Below are 12350 nucleotides of genomic sequence, written 5' to 3'. Positions count from 1 at the left end.
CCATGTTGCCCTACTGGTCACACATGATTATCCATTACCTTAGTGGCACATGGGATCCCTTATCTTGATATGCATCTAGGGTGAATTACTGGAGAAAAAAGGGGCTCCATAATAGCATGACACTTCCATGACAAAATGTAAATGTATTATTAATTAATACAATTAATTATTAATATTTAAAGTAATACTATTAGTGTTATGTATTAGTAGTATACCTCTTTGTATATTCATTTACACCATCTGGTCCATTCAAATAAAAAATTAAATGTTGGAACCAGACAAAAAAAATGGGGTTCCATTAGTGCCCACCTCCCCCTCATCTTTATCTTCTTGGTTTCTAGTGCTTCAGATGATTGTTACTGTTCTTTGTCATTTTTATTTGAAGGTGGAGGTTGACTTGTGTAAATGTGTATATTTTTAAGCTTTCCATATCACCGGTTAATATTATGTAATTGTTTTGGGGTCTCTGGTAGAACTGTATTCTTTTCCTTGTACATAGCTGAACATAGGGCTGAAACTTTGCATTTGAATGTAGCAGGTACTAACTTGTTTATATCTCAATATTATTTAGTTTTTTATGACCTTTTATTAACAAAAAGGTTTCTGATTTGTCCTATTTTCATGTAAGAAAACAATATATTTGTTACACCTAAATATAAGCACAAATAATTATTACATTGATTACTGGTAAGCCAGCTCTATGATGGGAAAGTACACGTAAGCTAAATGCTCTTGGAAGACTAGATAGAGCAAATTTTAAAATGTATTGTACTGTTTCTTTTGTTTCAGACAATTAAGTTAAATCTTGGTCATATTATTGCTCTGTACTGTACGTGCAGTTCTGGCAAAAGTTCATCTGACCCAATCGGCGTAGCGTTGGGGGGGGTCACAAGGCCGGTTGCCCCGGGCGCATAATTCTTAGGGGCGCAAAATTTCAAAAGAAATTTGTGCCCCTAAGGAATTTTGTTAAAAAAAATCACAGGCGGCAGGGCCTTGGGGGTTGCTTATTGTGGGGAGCTGCCTGTGTCAATTCATAAGGTGCACACTACCGTCACCGTGCGCACTCACAAATGCATTACGGAGTATGAGGGGCATGGGGGATCTGTGCCGTTGCTGGTAAGCTGAGAGAGCCATCTCCTTATCATGAGGTGCGCTCTCACTGTCTCACGTTGTTGCACGCAGCACCTGTAATCCGCATCAGCTGGCAGCCAATTGCAGGCTGGAAACCTCCACTCCGCGATTACGTTAAAGGGGCTGTGGGTATTTTACATCAAATGGAAAATTCAAGAACAAGGGGTCATGATCTCAAGCTAAAGGGTAGTAGATTCAGGAGTGATTTGAGGAAGCACTTCTTTACAGAAAGAGTGATTGATTTATGGAATAAACTTCCTCAATAAGTAGTAGCAACAAACACTGTGGGGGACTTTAAAAATGCATGGGACAAGCATAAGGCTATCCTACAAACTAGATAAGTTTATACTGTTAGGTAATATCGGGCAGACTTGCTGGGCGTATGGCTCTTATCTGCCGTCAATATCTATGTTTCTATGATTGATGGCTATTAACGCTGCATGTAAGTCTTACATTGTAAGATGAATCCATGCAGCTGTAAGCCAAATTGTAAACATGCTCACCAACACGCCCCCCTTTCCATGCACGGTGCACCCAATCATCTGCTAGTTGCTGCCAACCAATGGCTGTGCTGAACAGTTTAGCTTGCAGCCAATGGCTGCACTGTACAGTTTAGCTTCAGCCAATGGCTGTACAGCCTGTAGTTTTGAAAGGAAACTCAGACAGTGAGACGACAAGGTGTGCTGGTGGCCTTGCTTGAGAAGAAGATTCGTGCTGCCTTGTACTGTAATAAAAAATATATGTGTTTGATAAGTGACAGTCTAAATTTTGCTTACATTTTTTACTTGAATTGTCCCCCTTTAATGCTGTTCATTAACTTAACTTGAAATATGTATATTATTTAATTAAAAAACAGTTGTATTTGCCTTACAGTGTAATATGTCCCCTGGTCTGTCCCTATGTCCTCAGTTCTGTCTCAATTTCGCCTGCTCTGTCCCAATCTTCTAATGTCCCCTGCTCTGTCCCTTTAAACCCTTTTGCTCCCTTTGCTCTGTCCCCATCGCACCAGGTCACCTGCTCTGTCTTTATGTCCCCTCTTTGTCGCCATCGCCATTGGTTGCCATATTTACAGCAGCAGATCACTGACCATCATGTGACAGCAATATCCGCTATTACCTGCTATATTTACAGCGGTAGGTCACTGACCATAATGTGACAGCAATATACGCTATTACCTGCTATATTTACAGCGGTAGGTCACTGACCTTCATGTGACAGCAATATCCGCTATTACCTGCCATATTTACAGCGGTAGGTCACTGACCTTCATGTGACAGCAATATCCGCTATTACCTGCCATATTTACAGCGGTAGGTCACTGACCTTCATGTGACAGCAATATCCGCTATTACCTGCCATATTTACAGAGGTAGGTCACTGACCATCATATGACAACAATATCCGCTATTACCTGCTATATTTACAGCGGTAGGTCACTGACCGTCATGTGATAGCAATATCCGCTATTACCTGCTATATTTACAGCGGTAGGTCACTGACCGTCATGTGACAGCAATATCTGCTATTACCTGCTATATTTACAGCGGTAGGTCACTGACCATCATATGATAGCAATATCCGCTATTACCTGCCATATTTACAGCGGTAGGTCACTGACCGTCATGTGATAGCAATATCCGCTATTACCTGCTATATTTACAGCGGTAGGTCACTAACCGTCATGTGACAGCAATATCCGCTATTACCTGCCATATTTACAGCGGTAGGTCACCGACCATGAAATGGCAGCAATATCCACTACCTGCTATATTTACAGTGGTAGGTCACTGACCATCATGTGACAGCAATATCCGCTATTACCTGCCATATTTACAGCCGTAGGTCACAGACCATCATGTGACAGTAATGTCCACCACTGCCTGCCATATTCTCAGCAGTAGATCACTGACCATCTTCTGGCAGGGGCATCTCACAATTTCTATCATGTTCCCAGTGGCAAGCTCCCCATTGTGCACACAGCACTCTAGCTTGTGTTAAATTACCCCAAATCCTTTAGATTGCAAACTCAACTGAGCAGGGCCCTCATTTCCTCATGCTCATGTATGTCATACTTGTCTGGTAATTATTTGTATGTTTGTTTCCCTTTTGTACAGCACTGCATAATATGTTGGTGCTTTATTAGTAATAGTAATAATAAAAATAGTTACTTGAGCATTTCATGTTGAAGAAATGGTTTTACAATGAAGGGGCTGAGAAGGTAAAAAGTAAAAATGGAGCAAGGCATAAAAGTAGTTAAATGTTTTTTTTTTTGTTATAGATTTTTTGCAGAATACTACACATGCCATGTCAGCCAAAAAAGAATCCGGTGCACAAGGCAGGAAGAGGAGGAAGATAGAGCAGGAGCAAATAGCTAAGCTAGCTGGAAGCCTTGACAGGTTTCTTGTGAACACTGCTGAAAGTGCACCAGGCTCATCAGCAGCACCACAGGAGCCTGAAGTTCTTGATCCAGGAATTTCTGTGGACATTCCTTTTCTTGCTTTAGAAGCAGAGACAGTTTTGCCTGAGGATGCTTCTACTTCTGCTCAGCCAAATATTCTGCCAGAGAGTATTAGCCTAAAAGTTTTCAATGATATTGGCTATTGGCCTGAAACTGTGGATGAAACTTTAAAAATTGAACTTGTCAAGAGAGGGACAGTGGAACTGCAGAATAAGGATGCATTGTTTTCAAAAGACAGTGATGGCAGGTCATTTTCCAAGGACTTGTTCTATATATTGCATATTGCTTTCCTTGTTTGCTTTTTCAGAAGGCCAAAGGGAAACGTTATTTCTCTTGTTAAGTGTATTCAGTCCACGGATCATCCATTACTTATGGGATATATTCCCTTCCCAACAGGAAGTTGCAAGAGGATCACCCAAGCAGAGCTGCTATATAGCTCCTCCCCTCCACGTCATACCCAGTCATTCTTTTGCAACACTCAACATAGTAGGAAGGTGTGAGAGGAGTGTGGAGTTTTTATACTTAATTATTTCTTCAATCAAAAGTTTGTTATTTTAAATGGCACCGGAGTGTGCTGTTTTTTCTCTCAGGCAGTATTTAGAAGAAGAATCTGCCTGCGTTTTCTATGATCTTAGCACAAGTAACTAAGATCCACTGGCTGTTCTCGCACATTCTGAGGAGTGGGGTAACTTCAGAAAGGGAATAGCATGCGGGGTTCCCTGCAGATGAGGTATGTGCAGTAAAATATATTTCTAAGGAATGGAATTGACTAAGAAAATACTGCTGATACCGATGTAATGTAAGTACAGCCTTAAATGCAGTAGTAGTGACTGGTATCAGGCTGATGAATGTATGTGCAGTAAAGTAATTTTCTAAGGAATGGAATTTGACTAAGAAAATGCTGTTAATACTGAAGTAATATATGAGCCTTAACTGCAGTAGAAGCGACTGGTAGCAGGCTTATTGATAAATCTACATAACTTTTACAATGTATGTTTAAAACGTTTACTGGCATGTTATTCGTTTTTGTGAGGTACTTTGGTGATAAATCTTTTGGGGCATGATTTTTTCCACATGGCTGACGTTTATTTCTGCATAGAAACAGTTAACTAAGGTTTCCCACTGTTGTAATATGAGTGGGAGGGGCCTATTTTAGCGCTTTTTTGCGCAGTAAAAATTCAGTCACAGTCTTCCTGCTTCTTCCTCCTTGATCCAGGACGTCTCTAGAGAGCTCAGGGGTCTTCAAAATTCATATAAACAAAGAGGCAGCACTCCAGAGTATTGCAAATAAAAAAGGATATTTAATCCAGAGTCAATTCAAGTACAAACACACACACAGAGGTAGGAGGTAAGAGGGGGGCGTGTACCTCCTACCTCTGTGTGTGTGTTTGTACTTGAATTGACTCTGGATTAAATATCCTTTTTTATTTGCAATACTCTGGAGTGCTGCCTCTTTGTTTATATTGGTTATCCTGGGGAGGCTTGGTCCCCACTTGTGCCTGCACCTTTCAGTGACTCCAATAGCTCCGTGTCACAACTTTGACCTCATTTGCGTGTGCATCACACAGCACCGGAAGTCTGAACCCGGCGTCTGCATTACTCACCCGGCAGGTTCGCCTGAAGCTACGCCGCCACCCCCACAAGTCTTCAAAATTCATTTTGAGGGAGGTAATCAGTCACAGCAGACCTGTGACAGTGTGTTTGACTGTGATAAAAACGTTTAATTGTTAAATTGTTTATCCGTTTTGGGTATTAAGGGGTTAATCATCCATTTGCTAGTGGGTGCAATACTTTGCTAACTTAATACATTTACTGTGAAAATTTGGTTGCTATAACTGATTAGGTTCATTGTTATTTCAACTGTGACAGTTTTTTTGTGCTTCTTAAAGGTGCAGTAGCGTTTTTTATATTGCTTGTAAACTTATTTGAAAGGATTTTCCAAGCTTGCTAGTCTCATTGCTAGTCTGTTTAAACATGTCTGACACAGATGAATCTGTTTGTTCACTATGTTTGAAGGCCAATGTGGAGCCCCATAGAAATAGAGGGGGAAGTTATGCCGACTAACTCTCCTCACGTGTCAGTACCTTCGCCTCCCGCTCAGGAGGCGCGTGATATTGTGGCGCCAAGTACATCAGAGAGGCCCTTACAAATCACTTGCAAGACATGGCTGCTGTTATGACAGAAGTATTATCTAAATTGCCAGAATTAAGAGGCAAGCGCGATATCTCTGGGTTAAGGACAGAGCCCGCTGATGATGTGAGAGCCATGTCTGATACTGCGTCACAATTTGCAGAACATGAGGACGGAGAGCTTCATTCTGTGGGTGACGGATCTGATCCAGGGAGACCGGATTCAGAGATTTATAATTTTAAATTTAAGCTTGAGAACCTCCGTGTATTGTTAGGGGAGGTATTAGCGGCTCTGAATGATTGTAACACGGTTGCAATTCCAGAGAAATTATGTAGGCTGGATAGATACTATGCGGTGCTGGTGTGTACTGACGTTTTTCCTATACCTAAAAGGCTTACAGAGATTATTAGCAAGGAGTGTGATAGACCTGGTGTGCCCTTTTCCCCTCCTCCGATATTTAGGAAAATTTTTCCAATAGACGCCACCACACGAGACTTATGGCAGACAGTCCCTAAGGTGGAGGGAGCAGTTTATACTTTAGCTAAACGTACCACTATCCAGGTGGAGGATAGTTGTGCTTTTTCAGATCCAATGGATAAAAAATTAGAAGGTTACCTTAAGAAAATGTTTGTTCAACAAGGTTTTATCTTACAGCCCCTTGCATGCATTGCGCCTGTCACTGCTGCTGCGGCATTCTGGTTTGAGTCTCTGGAAGAGGCCATTCGCACAGCTCCATTGGATGAGATTATGGACAAGCTTAAAGCACTTAAGCTAGCTAACGCATTTGTTTCTGATGCCGTTGTACATTTAACTAAACTAACGGCTAAGAACTCCGGATTCGCCATCCAGGCGCGCAGAGCGCTATGGCTTAAATCCTGGTCAGCTGACGTGACTTCTAAATCTAAATTGCTTAATATTCCTTTCAAAGGGCAGACCTTATTCGGGCCCGGCTTGAAAGAAATTATTGCTGACATTACTGGAGGTAAGGGTCATACTCTTCCTCAGGACAAGGCCAAGTCTAAGGCAAAACAGTCTAATTTTCGTGCCTTTCGTAACTTCAAGGCAGGAGCAGCATCAACTTCCTCCGCTCCAAAACAGGAAGGAACTGTTGCTCGTTACAGACAGGGCTGGAAAGCTAACCAGTCCTGGAACAAGGGCAAGCAGGCCAGAAAGCCTACTTCTGCCCCTAAGACAGCATGAAGAGAGGGCCCCCTATCCGGAAACGGATCTAGTGGGGGGCAGACTTTCTCTCTTCGCCCAGGCTTGGGCAAGAGATGTCCAGGATCCCTGGGCGTTAGAGATCATATCTCAGGGATATCTTCTGGACTTCAAAGCTTCTCCTCCACAAGGGAGATTTCATCTTTCAAGGTTATCAGCAAACCAAATAAAGAAAGAGGCATTTCTACGTTGTGTACAAGACCTCTTAGTAATGGGGGTGATCCAACCAGTTCCGCGGACGGAACAAGGGCAAGGTTTTTACTCAAATCTGTTTGTGGTTCCCAAGAAAGAGGGAACCTTCAGACCAATCTTGGACCTAAAAATCTTAAACAAATTCCTAAGAGTTCCATCATTCAAAATGGAAACTATTCAAACCATCCTACCCATGATCCAAGAGGGTCAATACATGACCACAGTGGACTTAAAGGATGCCTACCTTCACATACCGATTCACAAAGATCATTATCGATACCTAAGATTTGCCTTTCTAGACAGGCATTACCAGTTTGTAGCTCTTCCCTTCTGGTTAGCTACGGCCCCGAGAATTTTTACAAAGGTTCTGGGCTCACTTCTGGAGGTGCTAAGACCGCGAGGCATAGCGGTGGCTCCGTACCTAGACGACATTCTGATACAAGCGTCAAGTTTTCAAATTGCCAAGTCTCATACAGAGATAGTTCTGGCATTTCTGAGGTCGCATGGGTGGAAGGTGAACGTGGAAAAGAGTTCTCTATTACCACTCACAAGAGTTCCCTTCCTGGGGACTCTTATAGATTCTATAGAGATGAAGATTTACCTGACGGAGTCCAGGTTATCAAAGCTTCTGAATGCTTGCCGTGTCCTTCATTCCATTCCACGCCCGTCAGTAGCTCAGTGCATGGAAGTAATCGGCTTAATGGTAGCGGAAATGGACATAGTACCATTTGCGCGCCTGCATCTCAGACCACTACAATTATGCATGCTAAGTCAGTGGAATGGGGATTACTCAGATTTGTCCCCTCTACTAAATCTGGATCAAGAGACCAGAGATTCTCTTCTCTGGTGGCTTTCTCGGGTTCATCTGTCCAAGGGGATGACCTTTCGCAGGCCAGATTGGACGATTGTAACTACAGATGCCAGCCTTCTAGGTTGGGGCGCAGTCTGGAACTCCCTGAAGGCTCAGGGATTATGGACTCTGGAGGAGAACCTCCTCCCAATAAATATTCTGGAGTTGAGAGCAATATTCAATGCTCTTCTAGCTTGGCCTCAATTGGCAACACTGAGGTTCATCAGATTTCAGTCAGACAACATCACGACTGTGGCTTACATCAACCATCAAGGGGGAACCAGGAGTTCCCTAGCGATGTTAGAAGTCTCAAAGATAATTCGCTGGGCAGAGTCTCACTCTTGCCACCTGTCAGCCATCTACATCCCAGGTGTGGAGAACTGGGAGGCGGACTTTCTAAGTCGCCAGACTTTTCATCCGGGGGAGTGGGAACTTCATCCGGAGGTCTTCGCTCAACTGATTCATCGTTGGGGCAAACCAGAACTGGATCTCATGGCGTCTCGCCAGAACGCCAAGCTTCCTTGTTACGGATCCAGGTCCAGGGACCCGGGAGCGGCGCTGATAGATGCTCTAGCAGCCCCTTGGGTTTTCAACATGGCTTATGTGTTTCCACCATTTCCGCTGCTACCTCGACTGATTGCCAAGATCAGACAAGAGAGAGCATCGGTGATTCTGATAGCACCTGCGTGGCCACGCAGGACCTGGTATGCAGACCTAGTGGACATGTCGTCATGTCCACCATGGTCTCTGCCTCTGAGACAGGACCTTCTCATTCAGGGTCCTTTCCATCATCCAAATCTAATTTCTCTGAGGCTGACTGCATGGAGATTGAACGCTTGATCCTATCAAAGCGTCGCTTCTCGGAGTCGGTTATTGATACCTTAATACAGGCTTGGAAACCTGTTACCAAAAAAATTTACCATAAAATATGGCGGAAATATTTATATTGGTGTGAATCCAAGAGTTACTCATGGAGTAAGGTTAGGATTCCTAGAATATTGTCTTTTCTACAAGAAGGTTTAGAAAAGGGATTATCTGCTAGTTCGTTGAAGAGACAGATTTCTGCTCTGTCTATTCTTTTACATAAACGTCTGGCAGAAGTTCCAGACGTCCAGGCTTTTTGTCAGGCTTTGGCTAGGATTAAGCCTGTGTTTAAGACTGTTGCTCCTCCGTGGAGCTTAAACTTGGTTCTTAAAGTTCTTCAAGGGGTTCCATTTGAACCCCTTCATTCCATTGATATTAAGCTTTTATCTTGGAAAGTTCTGTTTTTGATGGCTATTTCCTCGGCTCGAAGAGTCTCTGAGTTATCTGCCTTACATTGTGATTCTCCTTACCTGATTTTCCATTCAGACAAGGTAGTTCTGCGTACTAAACCTGGGTTTTTACCTAAGGTAGTTTCTAACAGGAATATCAATCAGGAGATTGTTGTTCTATCATTATGTCCTAATCCTTCTTCAAAAAAGGAACGACTTTTGCATAATCTGGACGTAGTCCGTGCCCTGAAGTTCTATTTACAGGCAACTAAAGATTTTCGTCAAACTTCTTCCTTGTTTGTCGTGTACTCTGGACAGAGGAGAGGTCAAAAAGCTTCGGCAACCTCTCTATCCTTTTGGCTTCATAGCATAATACGTTTAGCCTATGAGACTGCTGGACAGCAGCCTCCTGAAAGAATTACAGCTCATTCCACTAGAGCTGTGGCTTCCACCTGGGCCTTTAAGAATGAGGCCTCTGTTGAACAGATTTGCAAGGCTGCAACTTGGTCTTCGCTTCATACTTTTTCAAAATTTTACAAATTTGACACTTTTGCTTCTTCGGAGGCTGTTTTTGGGAGAAAGGTTCTACAGGCAGTGGTTCCTTCCGTTTAAGTTCCTGCCTTGTCCCTCCCATCATCCGTGTACTTTAGCTTTGGTATTGGTATCCCATAAGTAATGGATGATCCGTGGACTGAATACACTTAACAAGAGAAAACATAATTTATGCTTACCTGATAAATTTATTTCTCTTGTAGTGTATTCAGTCCACGGCCCGCCCTGTCTTTTTTAAGGCAGATCTAAAATTTAATTAGAACTCCAGTCACCACTGCTCCCTATGGTTTCTCCTTTCTTGTCTTGTTTCGGTCGAATGACTGGATATGACGTGGAGGGGAGGAGCTATATAGCAGCTCTGCTTGGGTGATCCTCTTGCAACTTCCTGTTGGGAAGGGAATATATCCCATAAGTAATGGATGATCCGTGGACTGAATACACTATAAGAGAAATAAATTTATCAGGTAAGCATAAATTATGTTTTTGGAAAGCCAAGTGGATTTAAAGCATGGACAAAACTAAACCCTAGATTGCTAGAGCATGAGCGCAGTTCATATCACCTAAGTGCATTTACAATGTGGAAAGAATTTGAAATGTAGCTACAGAAACACGAGACTATTGATGTTGCTGCCCAGCTTGCAAAACGGAGTTCATTTGAGAAATGGAAGGCAATCTTAGCCAGAGTACTCGATTGTGTGCTGTATCTAGCCAGGCAAACTTTACCCTTACGTGGTCACTCAGAAGATCTAAGCATGGATTGTAACTGTGGAAATGTCCTAGAAACTTTCAAGTTGCTTGCCAAATATGACCCAGTTGCAAAACAGCACCTTGACAAAGTTCAAAAGACAGATGGCTATGTTGTGTCCTATCTCTCTCCACAGAACCAAAATGAGTTCATCAGCCTGCTTGGCGATCATATTAGAACAGCCATCTTTCAAAACATCACCAAGGCGAAGTATTTTGCTATCATGTTTGATAGCACCCCGGATATTTCTCACACTGACCAAATATCCCAAGTGAATCGATACGTGCACATTGAAGATACAGAAGTTAACATGGTAGAGCCTTTCATTGACTTTATTCAGTTACATGGGAAATCAGCTGATGTCGTTACAAAACAGATTTGTTGCAAGCAGATGGCTTTAAGCTGAACTGGAGCACTGCTACGGCCAAAGATACGAAAATGCTGCAACTATGGCTGGACACATTAGTGGTGTACAAAAACTTATTTTGGATATGAATCCCAAAGCAGTGTTTGTGCCATGTAACAATCATTCGCTCAATCTTGCTGGTGTGCATGTAGTTGCTGTTGGGACACAGTCTGTGACTTACTTTGGCACTGTGGAAAAGGTGTACACATTCTTCTCAAGCTCTACCCATAGGTGGGATGTTCTTAAGGAACATGTACCAATTCGCGTAAAGCGATCTTGTGATACAAGATGGAGTTCAAAGCATGAAGCTGTACGTGTACTTGCTGAGCACACGGAGGAAGTAATAGAAGCTTTGGAAGTGTTGAGAGATGGTCCAGGAGAAACCTCTGAAACCAAGGGTGATGCAGGAAGTCTGTTAGTTTACATCATGACCTATCCTTTTTTCTCATTCCTGCATTTTTGGAGCCAAGTACTGACCAAAGTGAATGATGCTCAGATCTACCTGCAGCAAGAAGGACTTGCGCTGGATCAATGTGTGCAAAAGTTGAAAGCATTAGCTTTATTTACAAGACTGTGTAGTGTCAAAGGCAACTGAGAAAGCAAGTGTGCAAAACGTTCAACATTTCGACAGAGTGAAGAGTTGGAAGACGTAAGAAGATCCCTGGTGAGCAGAGTTGTGTTGCTGGCTTTACCTTAGTACAAGAAACACGCAGTGAACAACTGAAAGCAATTGATCAACTTATGACAGAAATTACAAAACGTACAATAGAGATGAATACGCTTCACCAGCAATTTGCTTTCCTGCAAATCCAGACATTATTGGATACTGAAAACGAATTCTGCACACGTGCCAAGTACACATAGTTGAACGCTGCAGTTATGATAAACAAATTAAATCGCCTTCGGAACCACATTGTCTTGTATAAAGAAGTCAATGTCAATGAGCATATTGCTAACTGGACAGCTTTAGTTTTGCTTTAAGAATCTTTCTAACTATCACTGTTTCAACTGCCAGTTGTGAAAGAAGTTTCTCAAAACTAAAATTAATCAAAACATATTGGATCTACAATGAGCCAAGAAAGTAGCCTAGCAATACTGTCAATTGAAAGAGATTTCAATACAGATTTTAATTCTTTTGTTGAAACATTAGCAAAAATTAAAACCAGGCGATTTTAAATAATTCTGTGTATATTAGCATTTTACTTTAATTACTTCTGTAGGAATTTTGCTCTTGCGCCTGGGTGTTTATCAGCCTGTTCCTGGCTCGCAGAGCTCCTAAATAAGACAAACTCTGCTGGTCAGCGCTTGTCTTATGTAGTTTTAGAAGGGAGATCACATCTCGGAGGAGATGCTCTCCCTTCTGCCGGCGATTCTGCCAATGCGCACATAGGAGACAGTGCATAAGTTAAATGCTC

At 42.4% G+C, this 12350-nt stretch overlaps 1 protein-coding gene across 1 annotated transcript in view; it reads left to right on the top strand.

Moving 5' to 3' along the window:
- HTT (huntingtin) overlaps nucleotides 1-12350 on the top strand; it is a gene marked incomplete in the record, with an annotated part of 1068170 nt that overhangs the window by 416273 nt on the left and 639547 nt on the right.

Source organism: Bombina bombina, chromosome 2, assembly GCF_027579735.1.
Source record: "Bombina bombina isolate aBomBom1 chromosome 2, aBomBom1.pri, whole genome shotgun sequence".
NCBI classification, from domain to species: Eukaryota; Metazoa; Chordata; class Amphibia; order Anura; family Bombinatoridae; genus Bombina; species Bombina bombina.
Note: the sequence above shows the minus strand (reverse complement) of the source record. Positions and strands in the feature narration are given on the sequence as shown.